This window comes from Herpailurus yagouaroundi, unplaced genomic scaffold (assembly GCF_014898765.1).
Source record: "Herpailurus yagouaroundi ecotype Mexico unplaced genomic scaffold, PumYag 190, whole genome shotgun sequence".
Taxonomy (NCBI): domain Eukaryota; kingdom Metazoa; phylum Chordata; class Mammalia; order Carnivora; family Felidae; genus Herpailurus; species Herpailurus yagouaroundi.
Window position 1 is genome coordinate 28,808,471 of NW_024412421.1, and position 19,606 is coordinate 28,828,076.

Here is a 19,606-nt window from a genome sequence, read left to right on the forward strand (position 1 = left end):
ACGCCACGAGCCAGACGGTGCTCTCCATGTCGTCTCGGTCCCAAAGGGAGGGCAGCACGGAAGGCAGTCTTCCCGGCCGGGCTTGGTCCACAGAGAAGCCCTCGCTGCCTGCGAGCCCCTTCGTTAACGGTCTCCATTTTTATTCCTTCTGGCCCCTTCGCCTCTCTCGGTGACCGGGGAGGGGCTCATGGGGATCTCCTGGGTTGGGGAACCAGGAGACGCTTCAGGTCACGCGGAGCCGCCTCTGGGTCCGCGATGCCGGCTTCCAGAAGGGCCCCCTGCATGCTGGTCGAGAGCTCCTTCGCCAGCAACCCATCAGTGCCGTCGGCTCCTACCAGATAGTAATGATGCGTTTGACTTGTTCCCCCACCAGCCTCAGTCTCTTCAAGAGTAAGGACTGGCTTTTCCTTTTCCATCTGTGGCCCCAGCATCCAGCACAGGGCTTGGCACCCGCCCACCTAATGTACTTCTACGGAATGAACTAGTGAACAGCAATAACAAAAAGTCAGGTCCAGACAACGTGGGTCCCTTTGTCGCTGGATGTTGAGAACTTGAATTTCATGCCATGGGGCCCCTCCCTTAAATTCCATCTTTATGTGCTATAAATAGACATTCCCGCTTTTGGCTAACTAGAATTAAGTAGTACCAAATGCTCCTTTACCATTTGGAGGCCTCGCTGCTTTGAGTCATTTAGAGAGGAGGGAGAGAGGCAGATGGGGAGGAAGTGGGTCGAAACCTGGCTTCTGCACCCGGGGAAAGAAAAGCAAAACAAAACAACGAACCAGAAAAGCAGGCGGGAGCGGTGGTGAGCACACGTTGAGGGCGTTGGTGTCTGATGCCAGGGTGGGAGCCCACGTGGAGCCAAGTGGGACTTTTCAGTGCAGAGTTTTGTCAGCCCAGGGATGCTCCTGGGAGGCAGGGCAGTGCTAATTGTTTGCAGGATTGCATGTGCAGTGGGGTAAAGACGGGTCTTGAAAAAAACTGTATGGCTTGCTTGGCATTTACTGTGGGTGTTAAGTCTGTGTTCTAGTTGCCAAGATTAAATTAAATCGTCTCCATCGCTGTTCAGCCTTACTCTGCACAAAACGTACCCAGTTCCTTTCTGCAGCCCTTTCTCCCTTCATCTTTTTTTTTTTTTTTTTTTAACATGCCGTATGCTGCCTCACTGAGTCGTCCGTGGTAACACTTCACCACATCGAGTAAGTTGTGCCAGGCACATGCTGTTGGAACACCTGGCTGAGACACCTGAGCATTTTCGTAGGACCGGGGGTGGGTAGACGACTCATTGCAATTTACAAGATGGGGGGGGGGGAGCGGGGAGGAGCTCTGCTTGGGTGTCATCTTGATGATTTCTGAACAGCCTTCCAGCTGGACTAGCTTTTCGGGAACACATGTATGTTTGTGCTGGAAGCCCCCGTATTATCATTTAATCCAAAAGCTTTTTTCTACGATGAATTATTCAGGCAATGTTTTCCAAAATTGCCATTGATCAGTACAGACCCAGAGAGAGCATGTACAGCATTGCGTGTGATGGGCCCGTTAGGGGTCGATATTTTCTGGCTCAAAGTAGTTCCAAAAGAGAGAATTCAAAGCCAGTGTGTTTCTTTCTCTGGGCAGGAAGTGATGCATGCAGGTACCAAACTCAGGTTTACTGATGTTGAGCTTGGATTAAAACCTAGCCTGCGAAATAGGCATAGCCTTGCTGGGGTGGAGACCTGGGTGGCGGGGGGGGGGGGGGGGAGGGGAGGGCTGGAGGCTTTTATCCTTAGGCATTCACCAGTGAAGAATGTTGGGTGGGACACAGGGTCAGCTGAGTCCTCGGACAGAGGTTCTCTGTTCATGCCCACACAATTCTGAACTTGGAACGTAAATGCTCTCCCCTGGACACAAACTTCAGGTTTTTGTTTTTTGTGGGTTTTTTGTTTGGTATAATGACACGTTTCTTGGAACAGTGCCTGCCTGTTTAAAAAAAAAAAAAACAAAACAGTCAAGTTGGTTAGGATGTCTTTGTGTAAACATTTTGGCATTATTAGCGAAAATCGTCCGGTGGCGAGCCAAGATGACCATGCCCCCACCTGCTGGGGCTGCACGCAGACACCCGTGGGGTTTTAGATGCGTCCATGGGACAATGGGAAGAGACAGGAAGCAGATTTCCCAGCTCTGCCTGTCTCAGCGTACTCTGTCTTCTCTCCTGGCTGTCTCCCAAACAGCGGTCCTCGGCTTCGGGTGTGCATGAGAATCACCTGGGAAATTCTTCAGACCTCATGATGTGATGGCCCAGGGTAGTTACATCCAGGTCTCTGGGGAGTGAGGATGTTGGGCTTTCTTCGGGGGAGAGGGAGGCAGCGAGGGCTGAAAGCTCCTGCTGTCCAAAGTGCCCCATCACCAGATTTTGGGATCTGGGAAGAGATCCTTCCTTCTGGAGTTCATGTGTAAAGTGTCTGGGGTTGTGGCGTTGGCTCGAATCTTGGCCCTTTGCCCAAGTGAGACTGGGATTCCAGCTTGACCCAGGGTTCTAGTGTGCTTCTCTGGAATCTGACACCATTTCCTCTACTTTCTGTCCTTTTCTTCCTTCACATAGGGACACTTCTGTGTCTATTTGAGCCTTGTGGGGTCTTTCTGCCCTTAGCCCTGCAATATCCTTTTTTCTTAAAAGCAGCTTTATTGACATATGATGCAGCAACCCTACAATCCATCCTTTAAAAGTGTACAGTTCACTGTTTTTTAGTATATTCGCAGAGTTGTGCACCCATCAACTTTAGAACGTTATATTAGCCTCAGAAGATACTCTGCAACCCGTTGCCATCCTCCCGTATGCCACCTCCTTCCGCCCGAGGCAACCACGACTCTACTCTCTGTCTCTGTGAATTTGCCTCTTCTGGGCATTTTGTCTAAATGGAATCCTATACTATTTGCTGCTTGCACTTAGCGCAGTGTTTTCGAGGTTCATCCTCACGGTAGCCTGTGTCACTACTTTGTTTCTTTTCAAGACTGAATAATATTCCACCATTGGGATATACCACATTTTATGTATCTGTTCATGAGCTGATGAACATTTGAGTTGTTTGCGTTTTCTGGCTATTATGATTAAGGCTGCCCTGGGCGTGTTATCCATAAGCCTGAGGATACCACAGTATCCTTTCCTGGTATATCTTGATGACATCAGGGAAGTGGCTTGAAATGTTTTGCATTCAAAACAAATCCTTACTAGCAAAGCAGGCAGCCCTGGAAGGTGGGGGGACCAGGGTTCTTGGGTGACTCAGCACCTGCCACATGACCTTGAACTGTTGATGGCTCGTCTTCTCAGGTGACAAGGGAATGCAGTGACAGTTCCTGTCCTGGGCCTCCCTGCTTCTAGAGATAGCAAGAGGTAAAAGGAGCTGCTTGCTGAGAAAGGAAGGTGCCGCTTGCCTCGATTACTGCGAGGCGTCAGTATTGTTTGTATGATTAATGAGTCCGCATTTCAGACTTTCCCATTTAATGTGTTGGAGCCTCCTGACAACATCGCCTTTCATGTGTTGCTGACCGTTTGTGAGATTTATGAGGCCCAACTCACAAGCGATGTGTGTCTGGATTAAGGGAACCCGAGAATCACTATTTATGTCTGACCCGAAGAAATTCCCTTTAAGCCGCTTATCAGAGGTGCATGCTGAGAGCATGATGGGAAGATGGAGTCTTGAGTCCCCCAGCAAAATCTGGAATCTGCTCTCATTCCATTTTAACTCAAGCGACAATAAGCTAACAGACCCGTAGGTCCACCTGTAAGTATCTGCTGACAGTTCCACTCTTGTAAACTTAGCTTGAAAAGTACATATGCTGCAGTTCTGTTTGTTTTTCTCCAATACTCCAGTTCTTCAGTGTGAAATTGAAATCTAATCCCTTATTGTGAAAACAAAACAAAGCACACACAAAAAAAACAACTTTGACCAAGGTGGTTTAGACAAACTAAATAGTCCTTTAATTTGACACAGTGACTATTTTTTATTTAAAACAACATCATTGTCCCATATTGTTTGCATTTGCATTTGCAAAACTAAAAGAAAACGTCCACATCATTAAAAATGAGGTCTCTGAAAAATACTCAGGAGGCACAACCGCTTACAAATGTTTGTGCATTATTTCACCACCAGGGGGCATTGTGGCTTGACTGTCCATTTAAACGGCTTGCATTCTATCAGTTTACCCAGAAAATAGAAGGCCCGGACGTCTTTCTGATTCCTTCCAGGAAGAAATCATATCTGGAAGAGAACAGATGTCGATTCTTTTTCCTCACTAGCAAACAGTAGTGTTGTCAAATTTGCTAAACTTAGCCAGTTGAAGATTAACATGCAATATATAATATGCATGTGCCTAACTGTACAATAAATAGTAAATCACATTTTTATGCTTTCTCTGAACTTGGAGGCTGCAAGTTATTTTTTTTTTTTTTAATTCCCTGGGTGTGATGAAATAAATAACATTCAAATACATTTTAAAGATGTCAGTCAGGAAAAAAAAGTGCTTGGCAACTGTGTTTGATAGATTTCTTTTATGATTAATTCCCCTATTAAGTTTTAATGACTTTAAAGATATAAAGCGAGAAACCACAAAACTAGGCATGGTTAATAAATAACTGAAATACCAGGTGTATAGAAATGCATCTGTGGAAAAATGAAATCATATATTCTCTAGGATGTATTAGGAAACAGCTCTTTGGCAAGTCTAGAGAATAAAGTCTCCCTGAAGGGGGTGGGGGGTGCGTTTAAGAACAGTGAACTGAAGAAGATTGTTTTTCTTAAAGGAAGTCCTATGAGAAAAGTACTCTCGAAGATTCACATACGTAAATTAAATTATTTTATGAACCAATAGTTATCAGCAAGGTGGTGGTTCTCTGAGAATGCATCCCTCTGTGTCGGATTTTTAAGACTCTCTGTACAGATTTTCAAATCCTGTTCCCGGTTTCTTCTCACAGTTTTTTTTTTTTTTTTTTTTTTTCCCCCGGACTCATACGGCATGGGGAATGTGGTGTGGCCTTGTTGTTTTCTAAACACTCCAAGCACTGGCTGCTCCCCGAAATGGGGGCAGTGGTGACAGTGGTTTAGCAATACCGTATTTTCTTTTCCCCTTCCGCACCCAGAGTTTATGCAATACGACTCAGTTCCTCCTCGGAACATCTCTGTGAACCGGGGAGGCTGGAAGAATTAATTCCAGTTTGCAGAGTGCAGAAGTGAGGCTGGTCCGAAGCATGCAGGCTTGCGCCGTGTGCATGGAACCCTCCCCTCAGAGGGGCTGGACGTTCCCACTCGGGGCCCTCTGTGGCGGGCACAGCTGGTTTATTTACTTCCTAGAACATCTCAACTCCAATGCTTAAGCTGAGCAGTTTGGAAACCAAACACACATTCATTAATATGAATAATGGCTGGGAAGATTTGCAGGGGCCCCCGAAGAATGTGTACATGGTATGTGGTTTTGTATATGCTTGTGTGTATGTTTTTGTGCCCGAAAGGAGATAAATGGTGTATTGTATACAATTCCTTCTCCTCACTCAGGACTGTTGTTGTTGCTGAATTTTTCTGAGCCCCCAAAGCACAATAGGTACCGTTTGGAACCCTCCCACCAGGCAGGGGGGGGGGCGCCCCCCCCCCTTAGATCTTCAAAGCTAAAGATCTTTGAAATCCACAGAACTTACTTTTGAAAGCTTTTGGCCCATCCCAAATGATTCCTGAGCCCCAGCCTGGAGTGAGAAAACAGGGAATATTGTTCTTTTCTGTTTATATTATTTCATACTGAGTTAACACACTTGCCAAGAGTCCAAGGCAGCTCCTGGCTTGACAATGCCTTATTTAACTAGCCTAGTTTCTAGAATAAAGCCAGGGTCCCCCAGGCCCTCTCAGCAGTGCTCAGGTCACTTCTGAGCTGGAAGAGAGCAAAGCAAATAAAGCAAATCTGTTTCCCCATGAAAATCATCTTACTTTTTTAAGGGGCAGGACACAGATTTGGCCTACGCAGCCAGAGAGCCTGGTCCAGTGCTGGATACCCAGGTCCTCCCGGGTTTCGGAGACTTGGAATGCTTGGCTGCAGAGCTCAGTGACCTGCCTCTTGGGGCCGAGCAGCTTCACCAACAAATAAGGCTTTCTGCTTGCTCCAAACTCAGGAAGTTGCTGGAAAGTCTGGTTAGCAAATCCCTCGCTCCCAGTCCTGGCCGTATCTCGGGGTGCTTGCTAGCACACGGAGCACGTAGGCTCGAGGCTGGAAGAAACCCCAAGCGTTTGGCCAGGAAGAGGCAGCTAGTTCCAGCTGGCCCAAGCTCTGTGCTTTAAAAATTACCCAGATGAACTGATTTTGTATAGAGAGTGGGTGGAGAGGGCTCCGGGGCCACGGAGGAAGATTCGGCCTTTCTCTCCCTAATCGTGAGCAATGTGATTTGGAGGGAGAAGCGGGGGGTTGGCTCAGCAACCCACATTTCCTTGGCTCAGCTCCAGAGGAGAGGAATGATCCAGAGGGAGGGCACACTGCGTCCGGTCAGACCCCGCTACACTGCTGGGCCTTCTGCTGGCTCTTGGAAGCAGCTCTGTGCCCAAAAGATGGTCACTTGGCCCAGCGGTGGCTGCCCAGAGAGAGAGGCAACAGGCCTCAAGTTCTGGAGGCGTGGCTGCTGTGAAAAAGCTCCTTTGGAGACAGGAGGCCACCCTCCAATCATAACTTGGCCTCCCCACTCTCCCTGTAGACGGTCGGGCTGTGTTGTCCTGGCCCCGTGCCCAAACGCGTTCTTGGCACATGCTGACATCCTGTATCGCTTTTGCCTCAGAAGCAGATCTGGTCGGTGACTTAGCCCCTCCCTGAAATGAAGAGTAGCTTGTGTATGCTTCTATCCTTCTCTTTCAACCCGAGGAAAGAGAAGAGACCATGGAAAGGGAAAGAGAGTCTGAGCATCCTTCCTTTATCCCCTCCCCCCCCCAGAAGATACAGCGAGAATCTCCCAACACGCGTCCACCCACCGAAAGGTTTAGGGGCCAGGGGGAGAGCCTGTGTGCCTTTCCTGCACATGCCTCATGCTGGGACCCGGCGAAACCGGCCTGGTGGAAAGGCCACTAGATGTCTGCCCTTGCTCGAGGTTCTGTGTTGGTTAATATTACCTCCCCAGGGCCTGTTTTATGCTAAGCCCCACTTCTTTTAGGTCCTTCCACTCTGTGCTGTTTCTGTAAACACTGGAGAAGCAAGATCTTTCTAGCAAAGGCAACATTGGCTCGGGATAAAGTGATCGACGTTGGTAGTGTTTTTATATCCAACCAACAGAGAGCAAAAGAAAGAAAAGAGTCAGAACCAGCATACATGGACCATGGACGAGAGAGAACACGAGTGATTTCTCTGTATCAACTCTCTTTTTAAAGACAAGATTAATGGCCACACATAAATACAAATACAAATAAATATATAAAGCCAAGCACCATAGACTCCACGTTCAAAATGTAAACCATGCCTTGGAAACATTGATGTTCATTTTAAGCAACTGACACTCAGGGAGAAGAAATAAAAAAAGGGAAGAAAAGGAAACAAACAAACCATGTTACTGACAAGTGATAGGATATTCTATTTTATATCTCGCAGATATTTTACAGCCCCAGCATTTCTAGGGAACGCTTTGGAATACTTCTGGTCCGGTTTGTCCATAAAAAGCCGTCTGTGTTCTTATGTTTTGAAAATACATGCGGACAAGCCCCGAGCCTGTCGTATTAGGGATCTTTGCCTTGAGGAAGAAGCACAGGACATCAATGTCTCCCACGTCTGCCACCCTCACCCCCCTGGAGCCCTTGGAGAAATGTCCTGGTGCCGCTTGTAGCCAAATCAGCATTGCCCTTCGTGATCTATGTGCACTACTGTTTGGGGCACGTTTGAATGATAATGCTGTAGGGGAAACACCGTCTGGCTGTGCTGTCGGCTGCTGATGGCACTCCCAGGTGCCCAGGAAGCTGAGCTGCCTCCGCCACTTGTCCCAGAGCCTCACCTCGCCTAATAAGGCGTGGGGGGCCCTCTGAGCTCTCACCTGTTCGGACAAAACAAGACGACCCAGCCCTGGAACTGGGACACAGCGAAGTGCTCCCAGGACCAGGGTTGGCCAACTCTGCCCCGACATCAGGGTGTCTTGTCTCTTGTGGCAGGCTCTGTGCCCGCCCTGGTGTTTATGTCCCGCATCCGTTTTTGCCTCGGAAGCAACAGCAAGACTCAGATCGTAATAACGTGGCTCATCTCCCATAAGCCCTGGAAAGCTGGCCACGGCCTCCGTGTCGTGGGAACAGCAGAGAAGCCGGCGGTCCCGGTGGAGGTGGGGAGAAAGCAGAGTGTGGATGCTGCTGCTGCGGCTGCCGTGGACCTCTCTCGGCAGGGCTGGTGTCCGTGCTGCTGTTCTCCTGTCAGAAGGGGCCCGTGCCCTTCCCACTGTCTCCTTTGTCTCTGTCAAGCCCACCTGGTCTCCAGGAACGCAGCTATTTAATTATCGGCTGCCGTTACCTCTCCGTCACGGACCTCCCGACTGTGTTCACGAGTTTCTCCCTGTCGAAGAGAACAATAAGCGGCTTTTGTCAGCACGATCTGTCCCAAAAGGGTGTGCGTGCGTCTGTGTGCCTGCACGAAGCTGGCACCATTTCCAGCGTGCACTGGAGCCCTCCCCTCACGTCGACCCAGGACTCTGCGGACTCCCGGAACTGGCAGAGATTGCGTGACCCGCTCGTTAAACGTGGACACTGTTAAACCTCGAATTGTGTAAACGTACCGTTGAAGAAATTACATTCCAAACAAAGTTATTAAATACTCAAAGCTCCATACTTCCTGGTCGTTTTACCACCTTTGACTTTAACTGCCTGTGCTCTTGAGGTCAACTGAGATCTGTTTGTCTCCGTATGGCAGGAACACTCTAGAATGGAACGCACCCGCTCGACTCTCCACAGCCCTGCGTTCAGTGACTTCCCCCGGAGAGCCTGAAAGCGGCTGTGGTCGGGAGCATTTACACCACGGAAATTGGCAAAAACTACAAATCAAGGCTTCAGGCGTTTTGTTTAGATCATCTTGGCTTGGCAAAGTAATCGCAACGTTCATAATGCATTTCACATTTAAGTACCTTGTCTGTAATCATTACGTTATGAATGTTATTTTTTAAGTGAGGATGTATTCCTTCCGTATATTGAAAAACCTGTTACCTAATTCAGCAAAGAAGTTGCTGATGCCCCTGAAGAATGAATAAAGTTCCAAGGTACGTCTCTCTTGATTGTTCCCCTTTCGTCTTACCGGCTAACTGAAAAATATCAACCGATATTCATATCAGACATCACTTACTCATCACCTGCAACTTGCCTGTGGATTCAAGAGTTCGGCAAAAATCAATGAAAGCACTGGGTGAGAATCAATTGGGTCCGTGGCCTTTGTAATAAAGAATATTGTGTATTTTTACTTGCAAATTCCTCTCCAGCATCCTTCCTTTCTATCGGCAGGCTTTATGATAAACGAACGCATGTGTGCTTACACATGCGTGCTTTCATTTTTGGAGCTGTTGAGCATTTACCAGAATACTGGCTCACTTAGGTCGGCTGCTCACTTCTGGAAGTGTGTGAGGAGTCGTTGAAATGGCACGCGCACACCTGCCCGCCCCGGTGCCTGGCCCAGAGCCGCCCAGCCGGCAGTGGCCATGGGCTGTCATCCATCCCTGTCACCGTCGGGGGGAGCAAGATGGTATGTGCTGGTACCGGACTCCCCCTGCATCGTGGGCTGCCCTATGCACCTGGTTAAAGCTGCACGTCTGTAGTCCCAGGATGTTAATTTTCAGAGGGTAAAAATATTCCACGGCTAGCAAACTGTGGGTCCTCCGCTTTATTTTGATATTTATGGCTCTTCCCACAGCTCATTCAGAAGTCGGGCAGAGGCAGGGGATGGGTGTCACGAATGTGGAGGTGGCTGGTCACCCCACCGCCGCCCCCAAACACAAGCCTTGTCTCCAGATACAGTCAGGGGCTTCGTCTGTTCCCTGAAGTGAAGCCTTTCAGCACAGTTTACAGGGACGGCTTCTGCTCACACTCCCTGACCTTTCAACAAAGATTTGAAACCTTCGGAGAGCTCCGAAATGATGCGCACCAGAAATAGCCACCCGAGCACAGACAGGGAAGGAGAAGACTTGTGGCTGTGCTGTGGGGAAGGACCCAGGGACCTTGCAGAGCTCAAAGGACACCGCAGGCACGTCGAACTTGAAGGTCCTTTGTCCTCGCGAGAGCCAGGTGTTGTATGTCCCCGGCCTGTGGCCTAAGAAGTGCCCTGGTCCGGTGAAGGGGATGGCCTCAGGGTGATCACAGTCCTCTCCGCTTACACACCCTCATGTATTTCTTGTTATTCTAGTTGAGTACTGCCTTCAGACAGAGGTTGCCAATAAAGTTTATTGTAGGAGCAAAGTGTCAATATCTGTAGTACCCCCCGCCTAGGGTGCTTGTAATTAAAATGCCACAGATAGTCTGGGAGAGGCATGAAAATTTGATGGCAAATTGATTTCAGGTTCATCTGGAAATTTGTCCTCAGCTGGACTCGATACTCCTGGCCGAAGTGGGATGGCTTTTGTCAGGAGGGTCTGCTCGGATGAGACAGAAATGTCTTGATCTGAATATTAAATACAGCATGCTGTTTATGACAGATTATTCGTTTCGTGCTAAAACACAGGGCTCCTTCTCCTGACACATTCTTCTCCATTGAATGTGTAAGATGGGATTGCATAGATCCACTTTGCATATGAAAAGAAGTTGCATGAAAATTTGCCCGGCGCAAGAAATAAAAGAGTTTTAGGAACACTGGCTTCGAACGCAGGGTATTCTATCCAACATTCTAAACTTAGAAATGCTCCTTGCATCTAATTTAAGAAAGCTAGAAAAAGAATGGCGATCAAGATAGTGTAATCAACTATCACGGCCTTAGAGTGTTTCCTCCGAATAGCATGTTACAGAAAAGGGGGAAGAAGCCATATACGTGAAAAAAAAAAAAAAAAAAATCCCAACATTTAATAAAAGAAATTGCTGGTTCCTGTAAACTTGCATTTATGCATCACATTAGAAAAGCCATTGTCCTTAGGTATTGTTCACGCAGAAATGCACTGTGATGATAATATAATTTTAAAGGTATATCCGTTCTCGGAATTCAATTTGGAAAAGGGTTGAGGGAAGAATAACGTTGAGTTTTTGAATGTCTTCAATTTTAAAAAATGTGTTGTTCGGTTGAATTAAATCTGTTCAGGAAAACCCATTTTACAATCTGGAACTATTTATTTGGCAATTAACCGTATTAACGTTCGAATCCGAAGCATGCTTAGAAATGGGGTTTAAAAAAGCAGCACTCAGACGGAGCGCGTTCATTCCTTCACACAGCAAACGTGTGCGGAGTCCCTGCAGTGTGCAAAGCGAGGCTGGGTGACCAGAGATTTCTAGGTGGGACTTTTGCGAGAACCCCCCCCCCCCCCCCCCATTTCAGGCCATCACGCCACAACCGCATCCGTGGCAGACGATTAAGTTTTGAAACGTCGAATTAGCCACGTGAAAATCTGCCCCAGCTGACTTCAAAATTAGCGAAGGAGGTTTTGTGTCATTCGTTTGGAAGCACGATTTTAAAATGGAACCAGCAACAGTTCCATCTACCTCCTGATGCAGCGGTCTGTTTGGAATCATTTGCTGGAGGGGTCCAGACCTACATCTTTCTCTGTGTTACAACCCAGGCAGTCATAAGTACTCAGGCCCATCAGCAAAAAAGAGCCCAGCATATGTTCTCAGGTCATCAAAGTCGCTCCTTTGCACATTCAGGAGATATTTATGGATCTTTTATTAGGACAGTTTTTATGGCCCAAGATTAAAAGTTAAAGTTAAATAATAAAAGTAATGAAGATGTGCCTTTGGAGGCTTCACCTAGTTTGTGTTTTCACCCATTTGTCAAGGCCCATTGAATTTTGATGGTAGCATTAAAGACAGAAAAACAAAAAAACCAAAAGGATGCCCCGATTCATTTTTGGAAGGAGACAGGGTATGAATGAACAAGTTAATAAAATAACTCACACTCCAGAGATGCTAATTTATATCTTCTCTGTGAGTATAGGAGACCGTTCTCTTGCAACGTGGCTCCTTTAACATTCTCAAGAAATACTGTGGGTAACGTGTGATAAAAGATTTAACTGTTTGGTCCTAGCACCTAAATGTCAAGATAGAGCATCTTCAGACCTAGTCGGTATGTTTCCGAGAGAAGCCATCGGTAGAAAATAATGCTTCTTGGGGCTCATCCAAGAGTCTGTTTTAGATTCTCAAGTATATCTTATTGTGAGGTTGTTCCTTTTGGACGGAGACCTTGGTTCAAATTCAAAGTGAAGTTTCCCTGTAGGGTGAATCAATGATCCAGTGGAGGCAGTAAAATAGTACAGCCTGACCTTGCACTTGGGTTGTCTATTAATTACACTGACATTTATAATACCGAGAGTGAAAAAAGAAGCGATCTGTGGTCAAAACTATTTCACAGATGCAGTACTTATCAGAGCCTTTTAAATGCAAATGTGTTTTCTACCTCTCTAAGAAGGGGAAGGAATGATAGTGTTTTCCAAACTTATATCTCCATCGTTTGTCACCCACCCCCACCCTTTTTTTATATTTTATGGGACAGCCTTAAATGGAACATCCAGGGGATAGATGAATATTGTTTTCCAAACATCTTACCACTCAGCTTCCACTTTTTTCCCCCATATGATCATACTGTGGGACCAGCCTACTTTGGAACATCCACTGGAAAACTTGCTTTCAGCACAGCACTCTGTTGCTGGTCCCCGTTCACACCACATTATCCAGATGAATCATATGGCACATTTTTCTTCATGTAAAATATATGTGTGTGTGTGTGTGTGTGTATTTTTAATTCTGTTAATGGAATGACTGACAATCCCCCATTCCATAACATCATTTAGGAAGACTCTTCTCTATTTACAGGTATCAGACAAAAAGAGTACTTTTCACTCTTTTAGGAGTGAAGCATTTAGGAAGCATTTAGGAAGACTCTTCTCTATTTACAGGTATCAGACAAAAAGAGTACTTTTCACAAACAGCAATCTAGTCTATATTGTAGAGCATTCTAAAAGGAACTGGTTATGGTGTCTTTACTACCGCGCTTGCTTTGACTTTGTTCTTTAGTAATTAGATAATTACGTATAATTAGCACATTAATTATGTGCAACAGCTGCCGTTGAGTGTGTGCGTGTACAACTGCTTGGAAACAGCTTGTGAGTTCACTCTCAGACCTGAGAAATGTTTCTTCTTGGCGTGTTTTCACTAATTTTCTTTTTCCATGTGTGGAGGCAAAGAGCAGTGCAGGGAACTAAAAAGTAACAAGGATTGTTATATATTATTAAGTGGAACGAGTGATTTAAAAAACAACAGGCACAGGATAATTTCCTTGTTATATAAAAATATGGGCATAGAAAATGGATTTACATAAATAACGTTACTGTAAGTTTGCTGCCTGCCTCCCTTTTCTCAACAGGTATTGATGAGATATCGATTATGTGCCACTCACCGTGCTGGTCCTGGAAATATAGCGCACAACAAGATGGCCATTGTGTTTGAGAATCAGAGGCAATTTTGTCATTTCCAAAAACAAACAAACAAACAAACAAAAAACTTCCTGTAGTTGACCGCTTCCTGTAATGAATTTGTCACTTTCATAATTAGAAAGAAAACCGCCTCAAATCGTGTGGGAAGTTTAAGATAATTCCATAAAAAGCGTAAGGCTAGGCACATAGTAGGAGCTCAGTAAACACGTACTGAATTAAATGCAGTTATATTTACATTTGAAAGCAGCACTGGCATTAAACACCAGCTCTCTTGGTATATCTGTATCCGTACCTGTATGTGTACCTGTAGATCTTCATGATTTATCTGGCCTCTCATTCATCTCGCTGGAAGTTCCCCTGGGGAGGGACGATGATCTGCACGTGGCCTTTCTCTGAAGACCTCTGTTGACACCAGTCAGGCTCCATCTCTGGCCAGACCCGGTAGTGTTTAGGCGAGGTGGAAGGCATCCATGCACCCTATCACATCATGGTGTCTCCCCATCTCCCCACCAGTCTCCCTCGGCCACCTGCCTTCTCACCTGCCAGACTCCCCCATGCCTGCACGTTCAGCTCTTCAGTAATAGATTCTTCCATAAAGGTGGCTTTGCAGAGGGCAAAGTATCCTCCCACAAGTAAGTCAGCACATTCGCTTGAGAGAGAGAGACAGAGACAGAGAGAGACAGACGGAGAGAGAGAGACAGAGAGAGAGAGAGAGAGAGAAAAGAATAAAACACCAGTCTTGGCATCCCAGCAAGATAAAAAGACTCCTGATGGTGAACCATCTTTGCCCAGCAGGAAATTTTTGCTTTGATAGGCCTCTCTCTCTCCCTCCCTCCCTCCCTCCCTGCCCTCCAACCCCCCTCTCTTTCATTAAATTTTTTTTTACAAATTAAATAATACCACGTGCTTACCATAATCTGTGACACCATGCTAATGAATAGCAAGAAAAAAAAGTTCATGCCATCGCCCTTTCTTCCTGCAGTCCTCAAGCTGTCCCCGTAGCCCACTGACCATGGCTAACAGTCCACCAGGAGTTTCTCTGAGCTCTTCTGTCCTTAAAGGGACATCTGCTGCAAACGTAGGGAAGGTTTTCTGTTTGCCTTTACGAGAACCCTCCCCCGCATGTACCCTGCACTGCCTCTTGCTTATCTCCCTGACCAATACATCCCAGACGTCCCTCCAGGTCAGCAGATAAAGAGCTAACTCATTTCTTCTAATAGCTGCATAATATTCCATAGTGTGGATATTCTATGATTTACTGCAATTGGACCTCCATCTACTTTACATTCTCATGTTCATAGCTTTCTGGACATTTGGAAGCATTTGAGAAAATTGACATCATCTCTGTAAACTGACAGACTCCTGTTCCCTCGAGAACGTCCGGATATCGAGACTGTCCTGCACACTTGACTTGTATGTGCACTCGTGTTCCCCAAACGTCGTTCTCCATCACGTCATCTCCTCAGATTCCTCTGTGCCCCTTCCTCCGTGCCTGCAGAGTATATGTTTTTTTGCACAGGCAGAAGTCCAGCCGAAAGAATACTTATTTAGCATAATTTAAACATGAGGGTTTTCTAATGCCACTTCCATTTAAATAATTCAAAAATCCGTTGCAAGGTGTCTGAATACTCTGGGAAGAGAGCTGTTAATGGATATATCATCGAGGCTGAAGACGTGTTCTTCTGTCTGCAGTTGAGAAGTATGAGGAAAAGATCGAGATTAACATTGTCATTATTCGTGTTATGATATCTGAGTTCCCCGCTTGCTGCTTTCTGGAGGCATGGGTCTGATTTCTTGAGAAATAATTTCACCCCTCTTTAGGAATGGTGAATTTCAAGGGGTTTTAATTTTAACTGCATTATTTGTTTGCTTTATGTATTATTCGAAGTTATGTGGGAAAAGTGTTACGTGCGTTTCTTATTTATGAAATCAGGGCAACCGTCCTTCAGATTTGAAGCAGAGATCTCAGAATATTAAAATGTTGGACTGCATCTATAGCAACGTGAATGATTCTTCTGAAATTGACATATCAAGGAGCTTCTCATCTATTATTAAATTACCTTTTCCTCAAACAAAATATTTATCAGATGTAACGTGATACCCAAATTCCTTTACCTGCCAAACTAGAAGCTATGACACACACACACACACACACACACACACACACACACGCACACACACCCCTTCATTCTTGTATTCTTGGTTTCCTACTGTATTTTAACATTTTAAGCATCCACTGAAAAGTAATAGAATGAGCAATAGAAAATCGCCGGAATTGAAATTATTTCCAGCTATGTTTAAATATGAATGTCTTGTTCGACTCTTAGCATATGTATTTATGGCTGTGTGATATCATTATGTCACCATAATGAATGTCTGCTGAATTATGTGGGATTCAACGGGGGATACAAATGGATTTGAATTCTGTAACTGTCATGCTGTGGTCCAAAGAGGATGGAAACTGAAATATCCCCCTGCATTAACACATCTGTCAAGCGTCCTCAGCACGCTCTGTGATTCTTGTCTGTTGGAAGTGGAGAAGGTTCGGCTGGAGAAGCCTGTGCCCCGAGTACATGTTGTAACAGGTGTCAAAAGGCAAACACAAGTCACATTACGGTTCTGCTTAATTTGCTTTGGGTTTGCTTTACTTTGGATTAAGAACCGTGTTGTGTAGCTTCCCCCGCCCCGCTTCTTGTTCTGAGTGCCTAACTTTAAATGAAGTGACTAGCATACCTTATTATTTAGTCTTAATTGTATTAGTGAGTGAGCATATGTGTGCAGAGCTTGGAGACAGAGTGAAAAGGGAAGGAAGAGTCTGGAGTTTGAGTCCCAGTGCCTTCCTTACTAGCTGTCTGCCCTTGAACCAGGTAATTAGACTTTCCTCAGGTTGCCTGGGAACAGATAATAATAGGTACTTTCCGATATTCTTGTAAGATTCACATGCAATATACATACAGGGTCTAGAAGTGCCTGTTAAATAGGAGCTTAATATGTGATACTTGGCATTGCTGTTTCTGCTGTAGTTATTGTGATTCATGTTATCTTTATATAAAACACAGTTCCTTAGGAGTAAGTTTTCCATTTTTACACGGTAGAGACTTATCATTTTAGTATTAATGGCACATGTTTCCTGAGCACCTAGGTTTCATTCATTTAAGAGGTATTTACTGAATGCCCACTATGTACCAGGCTCTGTGTCAGACCCTAGGGGGACAGTGGCCGGCTGCAGCTGGCAAGCCCCCACCCTGGCAGGAGTGCTTTGCAGAGAAGTGGATACGGATCCCCACTGGCCACGAAGAAGGATCTGGTCAAAAGATGAGTGTGTCCCTACCTTCAGAGAGATGTGTCCCTTGCCCGAGTCCAGCAAGGCTTTGGCTTCAAGACAGGACTGTCCTCAATAGGGCGGCGGTGACGGACTGCGTCCCCGGTGTGGCTGCTTTCAGTGGACACGTTCGCGCTGCTCTGTGGCCTGTGAGTCCTACCTGGCCCTTCCCGAGTGTGGGAAGAGGTCGCTGCGCCGAGCAGGCATCAGCTGACAATGCTATCACTGTCTGCTGTGCTGAGTTTCAAACCACTCAGCAAACTGGTTAAATCCAAGTTTTGCTTAGTCGTCTTTCCAGTTAAATCTCACCAGTTAGATCATACGTAGGGTTGTTGTGTCTCATGTGAGACTGCTCAGCTCTCCTTACTAGCTGCGTGGCTCTTATGCCTCCATTGTCTCACCCATGTAATGGGGATCACATTATAACTGACCTCATCAAATTGTAAGGATTAAAAGGTTTTGTTTTTTTTAATGCTTATTTATTTTTGAGAGAGAGAGAGAGAGCACGAGCAGAGGAGAGGCAGAGAGAGGGAGACGCAGAACCCGAAGCAGGTTCCAGTCTCTGAGTTGTCAGCGCAGAGCCCGTTGTGGGGCTCGAACTCACGAACCTCAAGATCACGACCTGAGCCGCAGTCGGACGCTTAACCGACTGAGCCACCCAGGCGCCCCAGGATGAAAAGTTTTAAGCGTTAAAATGCTTCTGTAAACGTAGGGTACAGTGAGGGCCACGTGGCTCTTCTCTTACTCTTTCTTATTTTTAGCAGTAAGTGCCTTGTTGTGTGAATATTCAACCTTAGGATGCTCGTTTTTATCATTTTTTTGCCTTTACGCCACCCTCTGTGTCTCCCCCTCCCCGCACCCAACCCCTCTACTAACTAAAGTAAAACATACTAGCAATTTCATAAGTGCCTTCCGAAAGATTTTTTTACCCTCGTATTTTATGTGTCTCCTACGTATGGGTGTACACGCACATATACATCCAGATATGTATTTGGGGCTTTTGAGAGGTCACCTTTCTGGTAGTTTTGCTTGATTGCACACGGACTCCTTCTTTGCATGCTGTTCTGTATCTTTCTTTTCTCGTCCGACTATAGCATGATATTCCATGATGCAGACATACCATGATTCATGCACTTCTTCTGCATACTGAATGTGTTAAAGGGCGTTCATTTGGATTCTAAAGGTTTCTGCCTGCGCTCCCACCTGGCCTCAAGTGGGGAGACAATGAGCATCTTTGTTCATAGTCAGACTGATGCTTTTATTTCTGTGGGATGGATTCCCAGGTGTGGGATTGCTGGGCCAGACTCTACATTTGTAAAATGGATTTTTATCAATCTAATGGATTGTGCTGAAGAGAGCCAAAAATCTTGATAGAAACAGTCAACTGAGAGCAAATTTTTTAGATGTAAAAGTGGATGGTAATTAAGAGAACGCACATTAAAAAGAGTCATTTGACCAGCATAGCACAGTATTAATTGATTTTAATGTCTGGAAGTTGTTGGATTCCAATATTTGGGGATGAAGAAGCAGGTGGGAAGGCCACAAGTTATGCACACCTATTTTGCACCCGGTATTAGAAAGTAGCTAGCTTACCGTTGGCTCCTGTTTTTTGTAGAACAGAACTTTTTCATGGAGAAGAATGGCCTGTGATGGAGATGCTGCCGGGGAAACCAGCCTGGGGGAATGTGGGAGAGACAGAGCTAGTTATGAGGCACGGTCCAAGTTCACGTTCTGGTGTTACTGTCTACCGGCCGAGCAAGATTGGGCGAGTCATCCATCTGCTGTTCAGGCCTCCTTTTTAAAAACTGGACTGAGTTCTTCTATTTGTGTGACAGGGCTGTCATACAGGTTAATAGATTAAATGTATTAGTATATGTAACACAGACTCTGAATAAGTGTTACCCAGAGAATGGGAGTCATCATATTGGTTTTCCAATTATTTTGTTGGTATTATTAAGATGCCTACCTTAAAGAGTTCTTCTCAAAGTATTAGGTAGTGTTGAGTCAATGCTTTAAGGGAAAAAACCTCAGGGCACCTGGGTGACTTAGTCTGTTAAGCTTCCAACTGTGTATACTCAGGTCATGATCTCACTGTTGTGAGATCGAGCCCCACATCAGGCTTTGTGCTGGCAGTGCAGAGCCTGCTTGGCATTCTCCCTCTCCCTTTCTCTCTGTCTGTCCCCTGCTCTCTCTCTCCCCTCTCATTCTCTCTCTCGAAATAAATAAACATTAAAAAAATAAAAGAACGTCACTTTTTATTTAAAAAAAAATTTTTTTTCAACGTTTATTTATTTATTTTTGGACAGAGAGAGACAGAGCATGAACGGGCGAGGGGCAGAGAGAGAGGGAGACACAGAATCGGAAACAGGCTCCAGGCTCTGAGCCATCAGCCCAGAGCCCGACGCGGGGCTCGAACTCACGGACGGCGAGATCGTGACCTGGCTGAAGTCGGACGCTTACCCGACTGCGCCACCCAGGCGCCCCAGAACGTCACTTTTTAAAATATAATAAGCCCACATGAAAATGCAATTTACCCTGAATTCTGCATCTCTGAAAACTGGTGTGTGTGTGTGTGTGTGTGTGTGTGTGTGTGTGTGTGTGTGTGTGGCTGGTGGTGGTTAGTTTGTAGGGGATGTGGATATTTGTCTGTGTTTTATTGATGTGTATATAGTTTGGGTATTGGAGATGGGGAAAGCGAG

General features: G+C 45.8%; 1 protein-coding gene and 1 long non-coding RNA gene across 3 annotated transcripts in view; one reads left to right on the forward strand and one right to left on the reverse strand.

Annotated features, from left to right (window-relative positions):
• WWOX (WW domain containing oxidoreductase) overlaps positions 1-19,606 on the forward strand; it is a 988,815-nt gene that overhangs the window by 360,054 nt on the left and 609,155 nt on the right. The gene's annotated exons all lie outside the window — the stretch shown is intronic.
• On the reverse strand, positions 7,913-17,427 carry LOC121009993 (uncharacterized). 2 transcript variants are annotated; one of them, XR_005780945.1, is made up of 5 exons: positions 16,917-17,427; positions 14,942-15,077; positions 14,497-14,655; positions 13,878-14,234; positions 7,913-8,529 (listed from the first exon to the last, which is right to left on the reverse strand). It is a non-coding gene; the product is annotated as an uncharacterized LOC121009993 (long non-coding RNA). The 2 variants fall into 2 exon arrangements; XR_005780944.1 differs by having other exon boundaries at positions 14,497-15,077.